Source organism: Lolium perenne, chromosome 7 (genome assembly GCF_019359855.2).
Source record: "Lolium perenne isolate Kyuss_39 chromosome 7, Kyuss_2.0, whole genome shotgun sequence".
Taxonomy (NCBI): domain Eukaryota; kingdom Viridiplantae; phylum Streptophyta; class Magnoliopsida; order Poales; family Poaceae; genus Lolium; species Lolium perenne.
In genome coordinates this window covers 44,203,174-44,223,514 of record NC_067250.2, presented here as the reverse complement: position 1 = coordinate 44,223,514, position 20,341 = coordinate 44,203,174, and positions in this window count along the sequence as shown.

Below are 20,341 nucleotides of genomic sequence, written 5' to 3'. Positions count from 1 at the left end.
GTTGGTAGATGTATTGTATTGTTTTTCTTGTTGAGTTTTGTCTTGAGCCACCTCAAAGAACAACAACTCTAGTGGTTAGACAAACAACTCACCTAATAAAACACATTTGTGACTTAGGAAAAATTTGTTTTCCTTTTTACTACATCAAACTCTTCTCCTCATGGCAACATGAGTGTGCTATTTTTATTTTTCTCTTGGTGGTACAAGATAGCTCAATCATCCTTAATTCAAAATTTGGGATCATCTACCCCTAGCTACATCCCTCTCTTATACCCACTCATCCTTGTTGGTTTTGAGGCCATGTCGACCATCTGTGTAGACAGGCTTAAAATGTCCAGACTTTGGCAATTGATCTCTAAGCACTCACAACTGTTATTGTTGACTTCAATGCATGGATCTCATCTATGCAACACCCTCTTCAACCTCCACGTCTTGCATGTCTCAGTCTATCCTTGCAACTCCTATATCCAACTTGATCTCATACCTTATCCAGTGTTTCTGCACTAGATCACTTTCTTTACTTTTACCTCTTGTTTTTATTCAAGATCAATCTTCACAACACCAAGAGTGGGAATGATGGGTACATTTTGTAGCCATCATCTACCCTTGAGAACACTTCTCCCTAAATTAGTTTTCTCTCTCAAAAATCCTATTGATTTTCCTTCTCTAGTTTTGATCACAAAACTACTTCTAGTTTTACTAAAACTTTTCAAGATATTTCTCCCAGGAAAACAAGGAACTGAAATGGGTTTTGTTTTCTCATCCCATTTCTACCTAGTACTGATTTCTAAAACAATTATTTTCTATCTTGCCTTCTTTTTAACAAAAGGCTTGTTTATGGTACCTATACCATTTCTTGTTTGCTTTAAATTTGAGAAAACTCTACTTCACTTGGGAAAGTAAGTAGAACATTTTGAACTCCTATGTTCCAACTAGTTCTCTCAACATTTTCAAATTCCATTCCACTTGAGTTCATTCCCAATTGTCCCTAGACAATTGAGGTGTTTCAAATACTTTATATTCTCTTCCATCATCACCTTGATCTCATAAATTGATGAGTTATGTCAATATATTCATCCTTGTGAGTATATGGATACTTCACTCACCTTCTCTCTTAACCTTGCTCTATCATTGACTAAACCACCATCACCATCCCATCTACCTTGGCATTATCATGCATTGTTGCATGCGGCCAACCCCAATCCTTCAATTTTCAATTCTATTAAAAACTTTTATTCATCAACTATACCTTGGGAACCATCTTCATCATAAGTTGGTCTCAACCAAAGTGGTGGAGATTATTCTCATGGCACATGTCACCTTCATACTCCTTTTTTATCTATATGTATCTACTCCTATTTTTATCATTATCAAAGTCACTCAATGACATTATCTTCTCAACATCATGCCTTGAACTATTCACATGAATGTTGTGCATCTCTCTCACATTTCTCTCTTGCTCATGACAAGAAAGGAGCCGGCCATGACTTGAAATTCGGCCAGCCCCTCCTCTTCATTTCCTTCTCTTGCAAGCCTTGCCTCCCAACTACCCCAACAAATAAATGGGCAGCCACCCACCTTAGCCAATCAAAATGGAGGCAGCCACCATCCTCCCTCTATATAAGAGCTTGGCTTGCCACCTCCACTCCCCTTGGCTCATTTCTTTCACACTCCACTCCCTCATACCTTCCTCCCCCTTCCTCCCCACGAGCTGCTGCTCCTCCTTAGCTCCATGGCCGGCCATGGCCATGGAAAGCCACCAAGATGGAGCTCCCTCCTCCCTCAAGCTTCCCCTCACCATGAGAGCATCTCTCTCCCTCTCTTCTCCCCTAATCTTTGATGAGTCCACCTCACTTTCTCCTTTCTTCTCTCACTAGATTGGATCTTGATGCAGGTGCATGTTGGTCCAAGCATGGAGAAGGTTGAGCTATCCTCAGATCTGAAGTTCTTGAGCAAAGTTCGTCCAAAACCTTGCAGTAATTTCTGTATCTTGCTGTTTCAGATTCTGGTACAAACTTGTAAAATCCGCCAAATCTTGTGTGCAGATCCAAATCGAGTGATTCAAAGTTCCACAGATAGGTATTGAAAATATCTACAACTTGGCATTGGTCTTATCCTCAAATTCATTAGGGATTTTGCATGGTAAATAAAGTTCTGCAAACATGCAGAATCACTGTTTGTGAGATTTCTTCCGTTTTACCAAACCTTTTTGACCAAACTCAACTGCAGTTGAAAGCCCTCTCCCGTACCTTCATTTTGGCGGTGGTTTCACTTCGATTGACCTCCTGAAACTGAAATGGTTCGCAGATCAAGATCTGGTCAGATCTGACTTTGTCGAATTAAACCAGGAGTTTGGAAACTAATTTTAGAATGAAACCAACTGGGTAAGAACCACCTATTCAATACCTTTCAGATTCAGAAGACCTCATATTTTTGTGATTTATGTATGATTTTTGGTGAATTAAACTTGTTCTGTGTGTTCTGCAGACATGGCTGTTAGATTTTAATTCATCAAAAATCCATTTTTGAACCTAATTGAGTGATTCGAATTCTGTAGGATTACTGAATGTTTTCTTAATCATCTCAAACAAGTTTCAAACCTTTATCTGTTCTGCAACTCCATAGTTAAAGCAAATGGTGAAAACATGCAGTAAACTTGTAAATCCATTTGTGAGAGTTTCTAAAACAATTTGAACCCAAATCCAATTGTGTGTGAATCTCTGTTTAAATATCTTTCAAATGCCAGTGGCCTCATATTTTTAGGATTTTTCTACGATTTATAGCTTACAGATCTTGTTTTCTGTATAGTCAGATTCAAAGAAATTCCTAAAATTGTAGGTTTAATATTTTTGGGTGATTCCAATTGGGTTAGTCTTGTATTAGTACTGGCTATCTAGGAAAACTATTATTAGTCTCTGTTCATACATATTTGTTGCTGTTAGTAATGTTTATGTGTGACATGCATTGTTGAAACAAAACTTTTCGGTTTATCTAAAACCCTTGACCAACTCTTTTTAGTAGAGGTGGGCAACCTTTGTTTTATGCTTGCAAAACAAAACCTATGCAACCTATCATTAGCTCTTTTGTTTTGCTTAAGTTTCCAAATGATGTGGAATATGGTTTGCTTCCTATTTTGGTTGTAGTGTTATGGGAACAAATTAAGTTAGGAAAACTGTTTTCTACTTTTCCAAAAATGTTTGAAAATGCTTTGTGAATGTATTTGATGTCAAAATAATGCACTTGTCCTCTTTAGGATGTTATCTACCAGGGGATATTTGGTTTATACCATGGTGATACCCGAGAGAGGCAATTGCTAAGTTGTGATGCACTCATACCTTTACTAGGTAAATAAATGGGGTTTTCTAAACTAAAACTCTTAAAGTTGTTTTGTGGTATCTATAGGTCCTTAGTATGTTATACCTTGGCTGCATGGTTAGTTGTTGATTGATGAATGTTGTCTTGTTGATGCAATGTGATTGATTGTGTTCCTTTTATATTTTCCGGCGATAGATGCAAACAATTCCGGAGAAGAAGAAGTGGAATCGGACGAGGATTTTATTTATATTGTTGGGATTCTTGTATTTATGGAGTTGAAGAAGTCCGGGGACAAATAAGCCAAGGCAAGCCATCTTTTGATATCTGATCCGGTGTCTAGTTGGATGTCATTTGTTGATGTTCAAAGCACCTTCATTCTATGTGTGTTATTATCTCTATTTATGTCATCTATGTGTGATTGCAAGTGGGGTACTCCCTAGTGGTGAGGCTCCACTATTTGTCCTTGTGTTATGGGATGCATGGTAACATGGCCGTGCTATCCCACTTGGTTATCTTGTATGCTCAACTTGAGCATGTTCCATCTCAAGATAGTAACTTACACCACACCCACCCCTTTTGTAGTATAGAGGTATCAATGTCATGATCTTGGTGTATTCTCAACTTGAGAGGAGTATGCCGTGTACCATCTTGGAGAATATGTTGGATAGTGACACTCCACTATCTAAGTTGTGTAGTTAGCACCACAAATCTGAGAGTATATTCCTCCTTGTGTTGTCATAATACATGCTTACCTTAAGCAAGTATGATCCACTCCACTACCCCTTTATACCTCATCTATGGCGGGATGACTCTCATCTCGGCCGTAGTGCAATACTAGTTCAACTCATGAAACTATAGGTTGGGAACCCCTCAAGGTTTACCTTGTTGTAAATGTTTATGAAAACCTTGGGTGAGGCAACCTTACCCAAGCGTATGGTTTATGAAAGAAAAGGATCTTGACAAAGATGGTTGGAAAGAGGAAAGTGTGGGTGTGACTTGGGTTTTTCAGAAAAACGACACATGGTTCTTTGTATTCGCCCGGAACAATTACACAGCGCAACCACATTATCCAAAGTGGGTACGGGCTTAGTCTGACGTCTGTTGAAATTGGCATGAGCCACCTTCACAACTCTCTAGGAGGGTCGCGATGACCTCTGACACCGGGTTGCGCTCTGAAGGAGGCAATACACTGCATTAACTTGCAGCCGGACGATTACTGAGGGTCTTCTGTCATGGCGCCGGAGATACGCTCAAAAGGAGGTATGCTGCCGAGGTGCCGGGAAGGGGTAAGCCCGCAGGGAAGGACTCTTGTCAAGGGAGACAGGCGAAGGACTATGACTGATTATCCGAGTCTTGCATACTTTTGTATGTCGAACCAGGGATGATCCCGGTGGATTTATCGGTTCTTGTGGGGAAAGTGCGCACACTCTGCAGAGTTAAAACTATTCGAATAGCCGCGTCCGCGGTCATGGACGGTTGGGATGGCCGTTACCGAGCTGTGTCGAGTTTTGGTTTTGAAAATGATTTCCAAAGGAAATGCGTGTGTTGGAAGTACCAGAAGGGTATGGGAAAGATGTTGTGCCGACCATGTGGAGATGGTTGAGGAAAATGAAACAAGATGGGGTGACTCTTCCTAGTGTTTCATGTAGAGGAACTTTTCTTTAACAAAGATATAGAGATGTCATAGGACTTCCCTAGCATTCCCATCAAATGAGATGCCGGTATGCTAACTCTTCTCTAACAAAGATATAGAGATGTCATAGGACTTCCCTAGCAATCCCATCAAATGAGATGGTGGTATGCTAACTCTTCTTTAACAAAGATATAGAGATGTCATAGGACCACCATAGTGTCCGCATCACTTGAGAAGCCGGTATGCTATATCAACAAGAGAAACTATTTCTCTTTCACATGCTTTATCCACGAGAGAAACTATTCTTCCTCTCTTGTCTTCTCTAGTTAGAATTGTTATCACCTTCTTGATGGTTTGCGAGTACAATTCCAATGTACTCACGGCTTTGTCCCTGGCTATTTACTTGGCCAGACTTGGAGGAACACGATGGATGAAGAAGGAGTTGGCGACGTCTATGCCAGCTAGGAACGTCTTCCCAGTCAGTTGCCTGTAGGGTTATGGCAGATGACTTGGGTACTGCGCTGCTGAAGTGATGATGCTACTCTGATGTTTAGTTAGGCCCTTCGAGGCTATTATGTAAGTATTGGTCATGTGACCATGTTGTAATTTTCTTATTCCGCTTTGTAATGGATGGTGTAATTTGATATCAGTTCGGTTATGTGTTCACGGCGCACTGATCATGGGATCGTGAACTGTATACATAACAGGGAATTTCGGACAGCTAGTCCGGGGTCCCCACAGAGCTAGTATCAGAGCTATCCTGACTGTAGGAGACCTTAGTTAGCATGGACGTTAGTTAGGAGACAAGTAATTGGGAAAAACTATTTACGAAACAAATTATTTCTTTAGTAGGAAGCATAGCTTCTACTCCTCTTATTTCTTCAAAGCTTCTAAATTCTCATCTCTCCGCTTTATTAAAATGTTTGAAAATTCTTACTCTATTGTCTCATCCACTTCAAACCCACATGTTAGACGATGTCCCCAACTCAGACTGGAGACTCAAACTCAAAGATGGATCAATCCCTCGGGAAGACTCGTGTATCTCCAACGACAGCTATTGAAGATTGGATGCCGACTTAGCCGTGCACATAAAGGGATAAAGGATCATGTCTTTGGTTGTCACCAAAGTCTGTCAGAGAGCTGACCTTGTTCCTCTTTGGACTCGCACTTTCGCAGTCGTCAAGGATCAAGTTCTCAATTTCTTGACTAGTTATTTTTAGGCCAGCCACGAGAAGATCTCTACTTCAGAAGCACCTCAACAGCTACCTCTTCGAAGACCTCATGTTTCCGGGATGTCTAGACTAGAAGTTCTACACAGTTTTCTCCTCCGCCTCAACATCAATGACTCAACACCCAGCCCCTTCACCACCAAATGCTACAAGGATCCAAGTTGAAGTCGATGCCAGCAAGATGAAGACGTCGACATATGTGACCAGCCCCAAACCTATAGGATGGATAGGAAAAACTCAATCGCTTCGATTGAGCTACCCCCACGTGTTAGGTATCTCTAGATACTTAGACTGCTTTGTTTGGTATGTTGATTGCTTGTAGTTCCCTAATGTGCTGCCTTGAGTGTTTGTATCTGTTTGTTGTGTGCATGTATGTCTTGCTATTTAGACGTTCCCGCCCTTTTTAATTGTTTGGAATGTGTAAAACAGAAATTAAAAATGGAAATCTACCAGTGTACTGTTTTGCTAATAAAAATAGTTTGGTAGCTCCGATTGATGTGATTCCAATTGCACTAGAACCAGTATGAAATTATCTTTCAGATGCCACTGACCTTGTATTTTTAGAATTTTTGTGCGATTTTTAATAAATAAAACTTGATCACTGTTTCTGGTTAGTATTTTGAGTCTCAAAAATTGAAAAATAAATATTTTTGAATGGTTCCAATTGTGTTGATCTTGTTTTGTTATGGTGCATATAGGAAAAATACCAGTAGCCTCTGTTAGTGATATTGTGTCTCTGGTTATGGTTGTATGGGTGTCACATGCAATGATAGGATTAAAGTTTGCCTCGCCGATGTATTGCTAACTATTAGTTAAATTGGGTAGACTAACGAAAGACTCTAACTCTAAACCCGTGGGAAGTTGTTTTTCAACCGTCAAGAAAACTAACCCGACCCCTATCTACGCTGACTTCCTTCAAGATCAGCTGGAGCATCTCCACTACGCCAAGAAAGAAGAAGCCCTACCTTCAAGAGTGACTGCACCTCTGCGAGAAGACCTACAAACTTGGTCCGACCTTGGAGTATAATCGCGCTAACCTCTAGGATCTTCTTGAAATCACCCTCTAACACGCCGTCTAACAAGCTGAGAAGACAATAGCGTCAAAGCCAAGCTACATCACATGGTTTATCTGGTCCTCATCAAGTGAAGCTCATGAAGATACCGGGAGACTCGAGATTAAGTGTAAACGGCCCGCTCACTTCTTAACCGGTCAACACCGACCCTCAAGCTGAAGATTGTCTTCGACGACCTCTGTTGCTGTTTCATATGGATACCAACTAGATGTTTCATCAACTTACTAACTCGCCGCGCGTCCCATATGGCTCAGTTAACACGTGAGTGCCTCTTGAAGATGTGGTCTGCACGTCGCCCCGAAGATTCTACAACTGAATACGGAAGATCGACGACTTCTTCAGAAGCCCCGGATAGGACCACAAGGCAGAAGCTCTGAGTTTTTCCGAAAGCCCGATGAAAACTCTTAAGGGTGGAAGACTTCGTCTTCCACTAAAAGTTGGAGCTAAACCTAAAATCTTAAAGCTTTCTAAAAACACCGTTGGAAACGTGGGACTACACTAACCCCTCTTGAAGCCGTGGACTACTCAACACCCACTGAAGATGTTCAACTCAACAGATCAATGGCTTCTCCAAAAAGCGCCCGACAAGAACCGTGGCCGAAGCTTACAATTTTTAACGCCCCCTCCCCGATGAACAATTTTAAGGGTGGAATACTTCATCTTCCACTAAATTTAAACTAACTCTAAAAAGTTTTCAACCCTGCTAAGGCACCATTGGAGTGCACTAACTTTTCCAAAGTCATGAATCCCGCAAGGATCATTACGAAGCTACAGATCCAACATCATGGAGTAGTCAACCTCTTCATGAAGCTCGCCATCGGTAGGAATCCGTCACGTCTGCTAGAAGATGAAGCAACGATCTACTCTACAACAGCACATCTACAGAAGAATGGAGTCTAACTTTCGTTAAGCTTTACAACCCCTCCAGTTCTACGCTCAGTAATCTCGGGACGAGATTATTTTAAGGGTGGAAGATCTGTAACACCCCAACTTTTGCAACCTTGATTAATTGTCCTTATTACAAAAATTAGGGGGAACAAAAACTTTTTCTATAGACTAATTAAGATGAATTGCCTTGATCTATCTGTTAAGATGAATTGCTTTGATCTGTTGGTAGATGTATTGTATTGTTTTTCTTGTTGAGTTTTGTCTTGAGCCACCTCAAAGAACAACAACTCTAGTGGTTAGACAAACAACTCACCTAATAAAACACATTTGTGACTTAGGAAAAATTTGTTTTCCTTTTTACTACATCAAACTCTTCTCCTCATGGCAACATGAGTGTGCTATTTTTATTTTTCTCTTGGTGGTACAAGATAGCTCAATCATCCTTAATTCAAAATTTGGGATCATCTACCCCTAGCTACATCCCTCTCTTATACCCACTCATCCTTGTTGGTTTTGAGGCCATGTCGACCATCTGTGTAGACAGGCTTAAAATGTCCAGATTTTGGCAATTGATCTCTAAGCACTCACAACTGTTATTGTTGACTTCAATGCATGGATCTCATCTATGCAACACCCTCTTCAACCTCCACGTCTTGCATGTCTCAGTCTATCCTTGCAACTCCTATATCCAACTTGATCTCATACCTTATCCAGTGTTTCTGCACTAGATCACTTTCTTTACTTTTACCTCTTGTTTTTATTCAAGATCAATCTTCACAACACCAAGAGTGGGAATGATGGGTACATTTTGTAGCCATCATCTACCCTTGAGAACACTTCTCCCTAAATTAGTTTTCTCTCTCAAAAATCCTATTGATTTTCCTTCTCTAGTTTTGATCACAAAACTACTTCTAGTTTTACTAAAACTTTTCAAGATATTTCTCCCAGGAAAACAAGGAACTGAAATGGGTTTTGTTTTCTCATCCCATTTCTACCTAGTACTGATTTCTAAAACAATTATTTTCTATCTTGCCTTCTTTTTAACAAAAGGCTTGTTTATGGTACCTATACCATTTCTTGTTTGCTTTAAATTTGAGAAAACTCTACTTCACTTGGGAAAGTAAGTAGAACATTTTGAACTCCTATGTTCCAACTAGTTCTCTCAACATTTTCAAATTCCATTCCACTTGAGTTCATTCCCAATTGTCCCTAGACAATTGAGGTGTTTCAAATACTTTATATTCTCTTCCATCATCACCTTGATCTCATAAATTGATGAGTTATGTCAATATATTCATCCTTGTGACTATATGGATACTTCACTCACCTTCTCTCTTAACCTTGCTCTATCATTGACTAAACCACCATCACCATCCCATCTACCTTGGCATTCTCATGCATTGTTGCATGCGGCCAACCCCAATCCTTCAATTTTCAATTCTATTAAAAACTTTTATTCATCAACTATACCTTGGGAACCATCTTCATCATAAGTTGGTCTCAACCAAAGTGGTGGAGATTATTCTCATGGCACATGTCACCTTCATACTCCTTTTTTATCTATATGTATCTACTCCTATTTTTATCATTATCAAAGTCACTCAATGACATTATCTTCTCAACATCATGCCTTGAGCTATTCACATGAATGTTGTGCATCTCTCTCACATTTCTCTCTTGCTCATGACAAGAAAGGAGCCGGCCATGACTTGAAATTCGGCCAGCCCCTCCTCTTCATTTCCTTCTCTTGCAAGCCTTGCCTCCCAACTACCCCAACAAATAAATGGGCAGCCACCCACCTTAGCCAATCAAAATGGAGGCAGCCACCATCCTCCCTCTATATAAGAGCTTGGCTTGCCACCTCCACTCCCCTTGGCTCATTTCTTTCACACTCCACTCCCTCATACCTTCCTCCCCCTTCCTCCCCACGAGCTGCTGCTCCTCCTTAGCTCCATGGCCGGCCATGGCCATGGAAAGCCACCAAGATGGAGCTCCCTCCTCCCTCAAGCTTCCCCTCACCATGAGAGCATCTCTCTCCCTCTCTTCTCCCCTAATCTTTGATGAGTCCACCTCACTTTCTCCTTTCTCCTCTCACTAGATTGGATCTTGATGCAGGTGCATGTTGGTCCAAGCATGGAGAAGGTTGAGCTATCCTCAGATCTGAAGTTCTTGAGCAAAGTTCGTCCAAAACCTTGCAGTAATTTCTGTATCTTGCTGTTTCAGATTCTGGTACAAACTTGTAAAATCCGCCAAATCTTGTGTGCAGATCCAAATCGAGTGATTCAAAGTTCCACAGATAGGTATTGAAAATATCTACAACTTGGCACTGGTCTTATCCTCAAATTCGTTAGGGATTTTGCATGGTAAATAAAGTTCTGCAAACATGCAGAATCACTGTTTGTGAGATTTCTTCCGTTTTACCAAACCTTTTTGACCAACCTCAACTGCACTTGAAAGCCCTCTCCCGTACCTTCATTTTGGCGGTGGTTTCACTTCGATTGACCTCCTGAAACTGAAATGGTTCGCAGATCAAGATCTGGTCAGATCTGACTTTGTCGAATTAAACCAGGAGTTTGAAAACTAATTTTAGAATGAAACCAACTGGGTAAGAACCACCTATTCAATACCTTTCAGATTCAGAAGACCTCATATTTTTGTGATTTGTGTATGATTTTTGGTGAATTAAACTTGTTCTGTGTGTTCTGCAGACATGGCTGTTAGATTTTAATTCATCAAAAATCCATTTTTGAACCTAATTGAGTGATTCCAATTCTGTAGGATTACTGAATGTTTTCTTAATCATCTCAAACAAGTTTCTAACCTTTATCTGTTCTGCAACTCCATAGTTAAAGCAAATGGTGAAAACATGCAGTAAACTTGTAAATCCATTTGTGAGAGTTTCTAAAACAATTTGAACCCAAATCCAATTGTGTGTGAATCTCTGTTTAAATATCTTTCAAATGCCAGTGGCCTCATATTTTTAGGATTTTTCTACGATTTATGGCTTACAGATCTTGTTTTCTGTATAGTCAGATTCAAAGAAATTCCTAAAATTGTAGGTTTAATATTTTTGGGTGATTCCAATTGGGTTAGTCTTGTATTAGTACTGGCTATCTAGGAAAACTATTATTAGTCTCTGTTAATACATATTTGTTGCTGTTAGTAATGTTTATGTGTGACATGCATTGTTGAAACAAAACTTTTCGGTTTATCTAAAACCCTTGACCAACTCTTTTTAGTAGAGGTGGGCAACCTTTGTTTTATGCTTGCAAAACAAAACCTCTGCAACCTAACATTAGCTCTTTTGATTTGCTTAAGTTTCCAAATGATGTGGAATATGGTTTGCTTCCTATTTTGGTTGTAGTGTTATGGGAACAAATTAAGTTAGGAAAACTGTTTTCTACTTTTCCAAAAATGTTTGAAAATGCTTTGTGAATGTATTTGATGTCAAAATAATGCACTTGTCCTCTTTAGGATGTTATCTACCAGGGGATATTTGGTTTATACCATGGTGATACCCGAGAGAGGCAATTGCTAAGTTGTGATGCACTCATACCTTTACTAGGTAAATAAATGGGGTTTTCTAAACTAAAACTCTTAAAGTTGTTTTGTGGTATCTATAGGTCCTTAGTATGTTATACCTTGGCTGCATGGTTAGTTGTTGATTGATGAATGTTGTCTTGTTGATGCAATGTGATTGATTGTGTTCCTTTTATATTTTCCGGCGATAGATGCGAACAATTCCGGAGAAGAAGAAGTGGAATCGGACGAGGATTTTATTTATATTGTTGGGATTCTTGTATTTATGGAGTTGAAGAAGTCCGGGGACAAATAAGCCAAGGCAAGCCATCTTTTGATATCTGATCCGGTGTCTAGTTGGATGTCATTTGTTGATGTTCAAAGCACCTTCATTCTATGTGTGTTATTATCTCTATTTATGTCATCTATGTGTGATTGCAAGTGGGGTACTCCCTAGTGGTGAGGCTCCACTATTTGTCCTTGTGTTATGGGATGCATGGTAACATGGCCGTGCTATCCCACTTGGTTATCTTGTATGCTCAACTTGAGCATGTTCCATCTCAAGATAGTAACTTACACCACACCCACCCCTTTTGTAGTATAGAGGTATCAATGTCATGATCTTGGTGTATTCTCAACTTGAGAGGAGTATGCCGTGTACCATCTTGGAGAATATGTTGGATAGTGACACTCCACTATCTAAGTTGTGTAGTTAGCACCACAAATCTGAGAGTATATTCCTCCTTGTGTTGTCATAATACATGCTTACCTTAAGCAAGTATGATCCACTCCACTACCCCTTTATACCTCATCTATGGCGGGATGACTCTCATCTCGGCCGTAGTGCAATACTAGTTCAACTCATGAAACTATAGGTTGGGAACCCCTCAAGGTTTACCTTGTTGTAAATGTTTATGAAAACCTTGGGTGAGGCAACCTTACCCAAGCGTATGGTTTATGAAAGAAAAGGATCTTGACAAAGATGGTTGGAAAGAGGAAAGTGTGGGTGTGACTTGGGTTTTTCAGAAAAACGACACATGGTTCTTTGTATTCGCCCGGAACAATTACACAGCGCAACCACATTATCCAAAGTGGGTACGGGCTTAGTCTGACGTCTGTTGAAATTGGCATGAGCCACCTTCACAACTCTCTAGGAGGGTCGCGATGACCTCTGACACCGGGTTGCGCTCTGAAGGAGGCAATACACTGCATTAACTTGCAGCCGGACGATTACTGAGGGTCTTCTGTCATGGCGCCGGAGATACGCTCAAAAGGAGGTATGGTGCCGGGGTGCCGGGAAGCGGTAAGCCCGCAGGGAAGGACTCTTGTCAAGGGAGACAGGCGAAGGACTATGACTGATTATCCGAGTCTCGCATACTTTTGTATGTCGAACCAGGGATGATCCCGGCGGATTTATCGGTTCTTGTGGGGAAAGTGCACACACTCTGCAGAGTTAAAACTATTCGAATAGCCGCGTCCGCGGTCATGGACGGTTGGGATGGCCGTTACCGAGCTGTGTCGAGTTTTGGTTTTGAAAATGATTTCCAAAGGAAATGCGTGTGTTGGAAGTACCAGAAGGGTACGGGAAAGATGTTGTGCCGACCATGTGGAGATGGTTGAGGAAAATGAAACAAGATGGGGTGACTCTTCCTAGTGTTTCATGTAGAGGAACTTTTCTTTAACAAAGATATAGAGATGTCATAGGACTTCCCTAGCATTCCCATCAAATGAGATGCCGGTATGCTAACTCTTCTCTAACAAAGATATAGAGATGTCATAGGACTTCCCTAGCAATCCCATCAAATGAGATGGTGGTATGCTAACTCTTCTTTAACAAAGATATAGAGATGTCATAGGACCACCATAGTGTCCGCATCACTTGAGATGCCGGTATGCTATATCAACAAGAGAAACTATTTCTCTTTCACATGCTTTATCCACGAGAGAAACTATTCTTCCTCTCTTGTCTTCTCTAGTTAGAATTGTTATCACCTTCTTGATGGTTTGCGAGTACAATTCCAATGTACTCACGGCTTTGTCCCTGGCTATTTACTTGGCCAGACTTGGAGGAACACGATGGATGAAGAAGGAGTTGGCGACGTCTATGCGAGCTAGGAACGTCTTCCCAGTCAGTTGCCTGTAGGGTTATGGCAGATGACTTGGGTACTGCGCTGCTGAAGTGATGATGCTACTCTGATGTTTAGTTAGGCCCTTCGAGGCTATTATGTAAGTATTGGTCATGTGACCATGTTGTAATTTTCTTATTCCGCTTTGTAATGGATGGTGTAATTTGATATCAGTTCGGTTATGTGTTCACGGCGCACTGATCATGGGATCGTGAACTGTATACATAACAGGGAATTTCGGACAGCTAGTCCGGGGTCCCCACAGTATGCGTAATGCGGCACAGCCATGAACTTGGCATAAGCTGATCTTCCGAGTATAGCATGGTACTGCGATTCCCAGTTTACTACTTCGAACTCAATCTTTTCCTTCCTGAAGTTGTCGGGTTTTCCAGAGACGACGTTCAGGTAAACTTTTCCAAGAGAGTACGTCAGTAAGGTGGGGAGAATTCCGTGGAAACAGGTATCTGTTTATTCTAGCATTCTCATCGTGATACCCATGCTTTTGATCGTGCCGAGGAATATCAAGTTTAATCCGCTTCCACCGTCCATGAAAACTTTGCTCATCTTAAACCCTCCGATATGCGCCTCAACTACTAAGGCAGCGTGCCCTGGCTTTGGAATTGTCATCGGGTGATCCGCTCTGCTGAACATAATGCTCTAAGATGACCAGTCGATATATTCGGGAATATTGGCCATAATGCTTTCTGCCAGATTGATTTCTTGGGTGAGCTTCTTCATCTCCCTTCTCGAAACACCGGTCATGTGAATCATGCTCATTTGTCCATGTGGTGGCGGAAAGGACTCGTTAGAGTTGTGGGGCTGAACTTGCTGGACCTGGTGCTGAGGTGGGGGTGGAGGGGTGATTGGCTGCTGCTGCTGGATGAGCTTCTGCATCTCGATGAACTGTCGACAGTCTCTGAGAAGGTGGCTTGACTTTTTCTTGTTATCTTTAGGATCGAAGTACGCGTGCAAGTAGCAAGGAGCGTTTATCTGCTCAGTGAAGGGTAACTCGGGGGTCCTCTGAGGTCGTGGTTTATAGTTGCCACGGTTCCCAGAGTTACTCCGATTGTTGTCCTATCGATCGTCTCGCCTGTCAACATACCGATCATCTCGTCGATCGGAATATCCCGCGGCTATCAAGTTGCTATCATCGTAACTACGGTCTTTCCTTTTCTTACGACGATCCCTTCGTCCACCCGAATCATGCCTCGGCTGATCGTCGTCTTCGTCGTCACTATGTTGTCGAGGCCTTCGTACGTTGTCTTCGCCATCATCCCAGTTGTTGGCTATCTCCGTTAACTTTGTTATAGTCTTCGGCTTCTTGCGCCCAAGATCCTCTATGTAGGTTTCACATCGAATGCCATCGCTAAAGGCGTCGATTGCCCTGTCGACGGAAACATCTTCAGCGGCGTTCAGGAGTTCAGTGAACCTCCCGATGTACGCACGCATCGACTCCTTCGGCTTCTGCTGGCAGTGCCGTAATTCATCGATCCCAACAGGCCTCTTGTAGGTTGCTTGGAATTTTGTGACGAAAGTGTCCACCAGGTCATCCCACGACTTGATGGAACCCTTCAGCATGCCTCTCAACCAGGCCCGTGCCGAATCTTTCAGGAAAATTTGCAAGCACTTCATTGTTGTTATCTGATTTCCTTTGTGCAGGAGTCTGCAAGTAATCATCTATCCAAGACCTCGGCTCCTGCTGTCCATCATACTTAGCGGCATCAGTAGGAGTAGGTTTGAACCTCTTGGGTGGCATTGTCTCTCGGATCTTGTAGCTTAAGCAATCAGCTCCTCTCATCTCACCAACGTACTCTTGGCTTTCTTCTGAGGTGTCGCTATCATACTCCTCCCTTGCGGCTTGCCGTCTCCTGGCTTTGTCGATTCTACTCTGGGTAATTTCGTCCCGGGCGTCCCTTGAACGGTGCTTCGAGCCGCTGGCTTGGAGCGTGAGATTTTCCTTTCGTGGAACCAGATTGTCTCCCAAGATTGCGAGGCTTTCTAGGGTGCCCCGATGAGCTTGTGCCATAGAACCTTCGGGTCGTTGGTTGATGAGGTATGCTGCGAGGTTGGCAATTGCTCCTTCAATGGTTTTTGGCCTTAACATACCCGCAGTGTCCGTAGTCATGAAGGACTTGGATAGGTTTGACGTTATTTCTCTAGCATCATCCTCCGAAAGTCGGGATAGCCTTGATTGGTTCCTCCCTATACCTTGGCTGCTCCGAGACACGCTTCCTCGTGAGCCCCTCCGTCGTTCACTAGATTGATCCGCTGCTAACAGACGTCTTTCGAGGGTGGCCTGCTCGTTCGATAGTCGCTCCTGATTTCTCTCCAAGATAGAGCGATAGGCATTGAGGGTCCCAACCGAAGTTCCGGTGGGAAGCGGTGTGTTATTAAGTACTGCTGCCCATTCTTCCTCTGCGATGGTGTAATCGATGTTGTTGTTACTGGCGCTATTTTCACGATTGTATTGTCTGCTGGAGCGAGGGGTGTGATCTCCTCCTCCACCGTTTCCGTGTTTCCTGCGTTATTGGCAGCATATACTTGATGACACGCTGCTTTCCAGGTGGCCTCCTTGACAACGCTGCCGACACTATCCTCTCCCGACGAATACCTGGCACTGCAGATGAACGGTGTGTCACTCGACCCCAACCCGTGCCTGGTGTCGCAGTTCAGGCAGTAGTACGAGGTCATCTCCGATGATGCAGGGTTATCAGATCCAACCGACATCGAAGACGTCGATCGAAGATTCGATGGTGGAGATGAATTTGTCGAGTCTGTCAAGCTAGCCGAAAGATCGATTGATGATGACATGATCGGTCCTGCGGCCGGTGGGGGCGACTTCCTTGCCGATCTGGGGATGAATGACTCCAGCAGACGAAGGAATCCTTCCATGTTGATGTTGCAGTGGATGGTCCCGAACGTCATATCCATGTTTCCTTGTAGACCCGAGAAGGTCGAGCGAGAAGAGTCACTGTGCGGGGTGAACTCATAGGAGCCAAACCGGATCGGACTCCCCAAGCTTGGTGATGCTGACGGTGTCAACGAAGCTGCCGATGACATGGCTGGATCTGCCGATGACGGATCTTGTGCCAATAGGGTTCCCACAGACGGCGCCAATTGTCGAGGGTACTCATCGGCAATGCCCTCCGTTTGGGGCTTAGGGTAGATGGAATCCTGTAGGCTGACACGAGACATCGGTTATCAAACAAGCGGGGAAAGTGATTTACCCAGGTTCGGGTCCCTCGATGAGGTAAAACCCTTACGTCCTGCCTGTCTGATCTTGATTATGAAAATATCGGGTTACAATGGGGTGCCGAAGGGTTTGGTTGTGATCTCGTCGAGAGGCTAAGTACTACGGGGGACCTAGCTCTGGACTTATGGTGGCTAAAGTTGCTAAGATTTCGTGTGTCCCTCGGCAGCCCCTCTCCTGGCCCTTATATAGGGAGCCAGGTCTCGAGAGATCTGTCTGGGTACAACTAGGATACAAAGGACCCTAGTTCTAGACTTTCCTTGTATTCTTCGTTTCTTCGCCTTGTTCTTCAAGGAACCTTCTCTGGCACCGACGTAGTAGACCATCTTGCCATCGGGTGCCTTCATGGGCCTCCAGTTGGGCCATACAGGATAGGGCAATAACAGTTACCCGAAGGATAATGCCCACGTCAAATAGAATTTTACTTTTTGGAAATATTTATTTCAAATGAAAGGATTTGGAATAATAGAATTTTCCTTTTGGAAATATTTACCCCAAAAGAAAAGGATTTGGAATAATAGAATTTTCTCTTTTTGAAAATATTAGATTTAGAAAACATTTGAAGTCATTTGGAATTTTCCTTGATTTTTATTTCAAAGCAAAATTTCAAATCATAAATTTCAATTTGGAATTCATTTCAAAATTCCAAACTTTAAATTTGTATTGTTTATTTCATTTCATATTTTATTTTGGTTAAGGAATATTTTTACGAATTATTCTTATTTTTCTTGAATTTTTGGAGTTATCCTGGATTTATTTGCAATTTTTAAAGTGGACAGGGTTAAATTAATATGTGAATAGATAGAAATGCCCCTGGACCCACCTGCTAGGTCAACCCACGGGTTGAATCGGATCGGCCCAGTTCGGTCGGCCCAGCGGCCTCACTCTTCTCTTTCACTCTTTTCGAACGCTAACCCTAATCGTCTTCCTCTCCCGCGATCCCCAAATTGCCTCCGCTGTCGCTGGCTCGCTCCGGCCACCTCTTTGGTCCTAGACCTCGCTTTTGGTCGCATTTGAAGCAGAACACGATGGCGCGTCGTTCTATCTGTGTCGATTTGAATGCCTCCGCCTCTCCTTCTCATGCGCAAGCCCTACTGCGCCTAGGGTTTGCGGGTTGGTGTCGATCTCCGACGAACTGGCACCCGTGGACGTGCGGGTGCTGCTCACCGCCCTTGCTAGTGGTGGTGCTTGGATGGCACCGGCCTAGCCGTGGTTTGGTGCCGACGTGGCAGGCCTGCGCCACCGTTCCGCCATGGACGCCGCCATGTGCTTCACCAGGTACATCATTTCTACCCCTATCTACTCTCCTCTCTCCTTCTTCTACCTTGGCTCTAGATACGGATTGACCTAAACCTTGTGCTGTTGCTGCCTATTGGTCATGCTTTGTTGCACTGGTGCTCTTCCTAAGCCTACTCTTGCTATGTCAATTGCTTGATTATGTTCTACTGCTTTCTGTGCTAGCCTAGCTATACCTGTTGTTGCTCATGTGCTTGATCGCATGCTTATTTGTTCCTTGCTGTTAGCAGTGTCTAACTAACTGGTGCTTGTGGTGATTACTGTGCTCTCCTATGAATTGCATCTGCTCCAGATGCTCCATTTGGATCACACATTGCTAGTGGCTAGGTTACTGGCTCCTTGCTTAAGTGATCTTGATGATTGTCTTAGGCTAATGCAATTGTATTTGCTTGATGTGGTTGCTTACCATGTACTGGTGAGCTGTTGTTGCTTCTTATAGCACATTGACCTTGGATCAATGACTATGGTGCCTTTGGGTATCCTACTGGTTGCCTCACTGTGTTGCTGTTGCTTATTGAGCAATGAATTGATTAAATTCATGCATTGGTCCCTTGTATTTATATGAACTGCTTATGCATTTTTGATTATATGCATTGATTTATGATGTGTATTATCTCCAAGATCAATTGGAAGATTTAAATATTCTAAACTCATTATGGGTAATGAGGACTTATAATTATTTCTAATTGATGGTTTGTGGTTGATGTGACCACAGTAGCACTTGCTACTGCTTAGGTTGCTCTCACTGTTGGATAACAAATAGTTGGCTGATCTCAATGGAATCATGCACAGTAGGGAATCATATATGTATGAATGCCATTGTGATTTGTTTTGTGAAGAAAATGCACTATTTACTGATGGTTTAAATAGCTACGGTTGCTAAGTGGTCTCTGTAGCTCCTAGTGACTATGTACTAATCGATTGGTTTACCATCTGTGCATCTATGATCTTTTGTTTGCACAATATAGCCTCTGGAAAGAATATGTCTCTGCTTGATCTCTTTCTGCCAACACCCCTTGGTCTATACCGATGTTAACCCTTCCAAGAGCATCTGCTCATGAATATTGCGTGAGCATGCATAAGTATGGATTGGATCATCTGGATCCACTCCAGGTATTGATTATACCTTGCTCCAGCTCCTAGATGGTTGCTTTTGGTTGCTGATGAGCTTTACTTGATGGATTTGGTTGTGTTTTCCTTCTCCTCCTAGCTCCTGGAGATTCTTGCTTTATGTAACCATGATTACTGGTTGGTTTGTCTCTGGTTTGGTTGGAGAAAATGGATGGTTTCTGTGGTGTGGATGTGTTCTTGCTGAAGAACAGCTATGAACAGCTGTTGTTGTTCCTTTGTTTCTTGCTGAATGTGAACTGGTCGACGGTTGTGGCTTCTCCAGCTGAGTCTATCTATTTGTAGCAGCTTTTGTTGCTGCCTATGCTTGACACACAAGCCTGGTGCATTTGGTGACTAAGCTTGTGGTGGTGTTGGTGTTGAGCATGCAAGGCTCCTTGTGAGTTGTGTGTGTGCTTGGGTTGAAACTTGAACCCACCTTTGGTTCCACCTTGTCCTGGTTAATGATTATCTCCAGGAATTGCCACTTGTTTTATCAATTACTACTTTGGTGTTTTTGTTTTGTGCAGGGTTTTAACACTTTAACCTTCACGGGGACAAGAAGATCCAATAATTATAGTTTAGGATTTTATTTATAGACCAAATTGTAATCTTCTTTTATTTCTTTTATTATATTCTTACCAATTCTTGTAAACAAAGATTATTGTAAAGACAATGTATGTGTGGGATGTGATCAATAAAGCTCAAGGTTTTCCTTATGAGCTCTTTCTTATTATTTGAAATTCATTTGTGAAATATTTTGTATAAGTGGTATATTAATTTGAATTATGAATTATGGATTCATTTGAATATTGTTCACTTTTATTATTCTATGTTCGAGATTCAAATTTGGAATGCCAATTCTAATTCTTCTCCAAAACCCTAACTTTCAAAAGAGATCATGT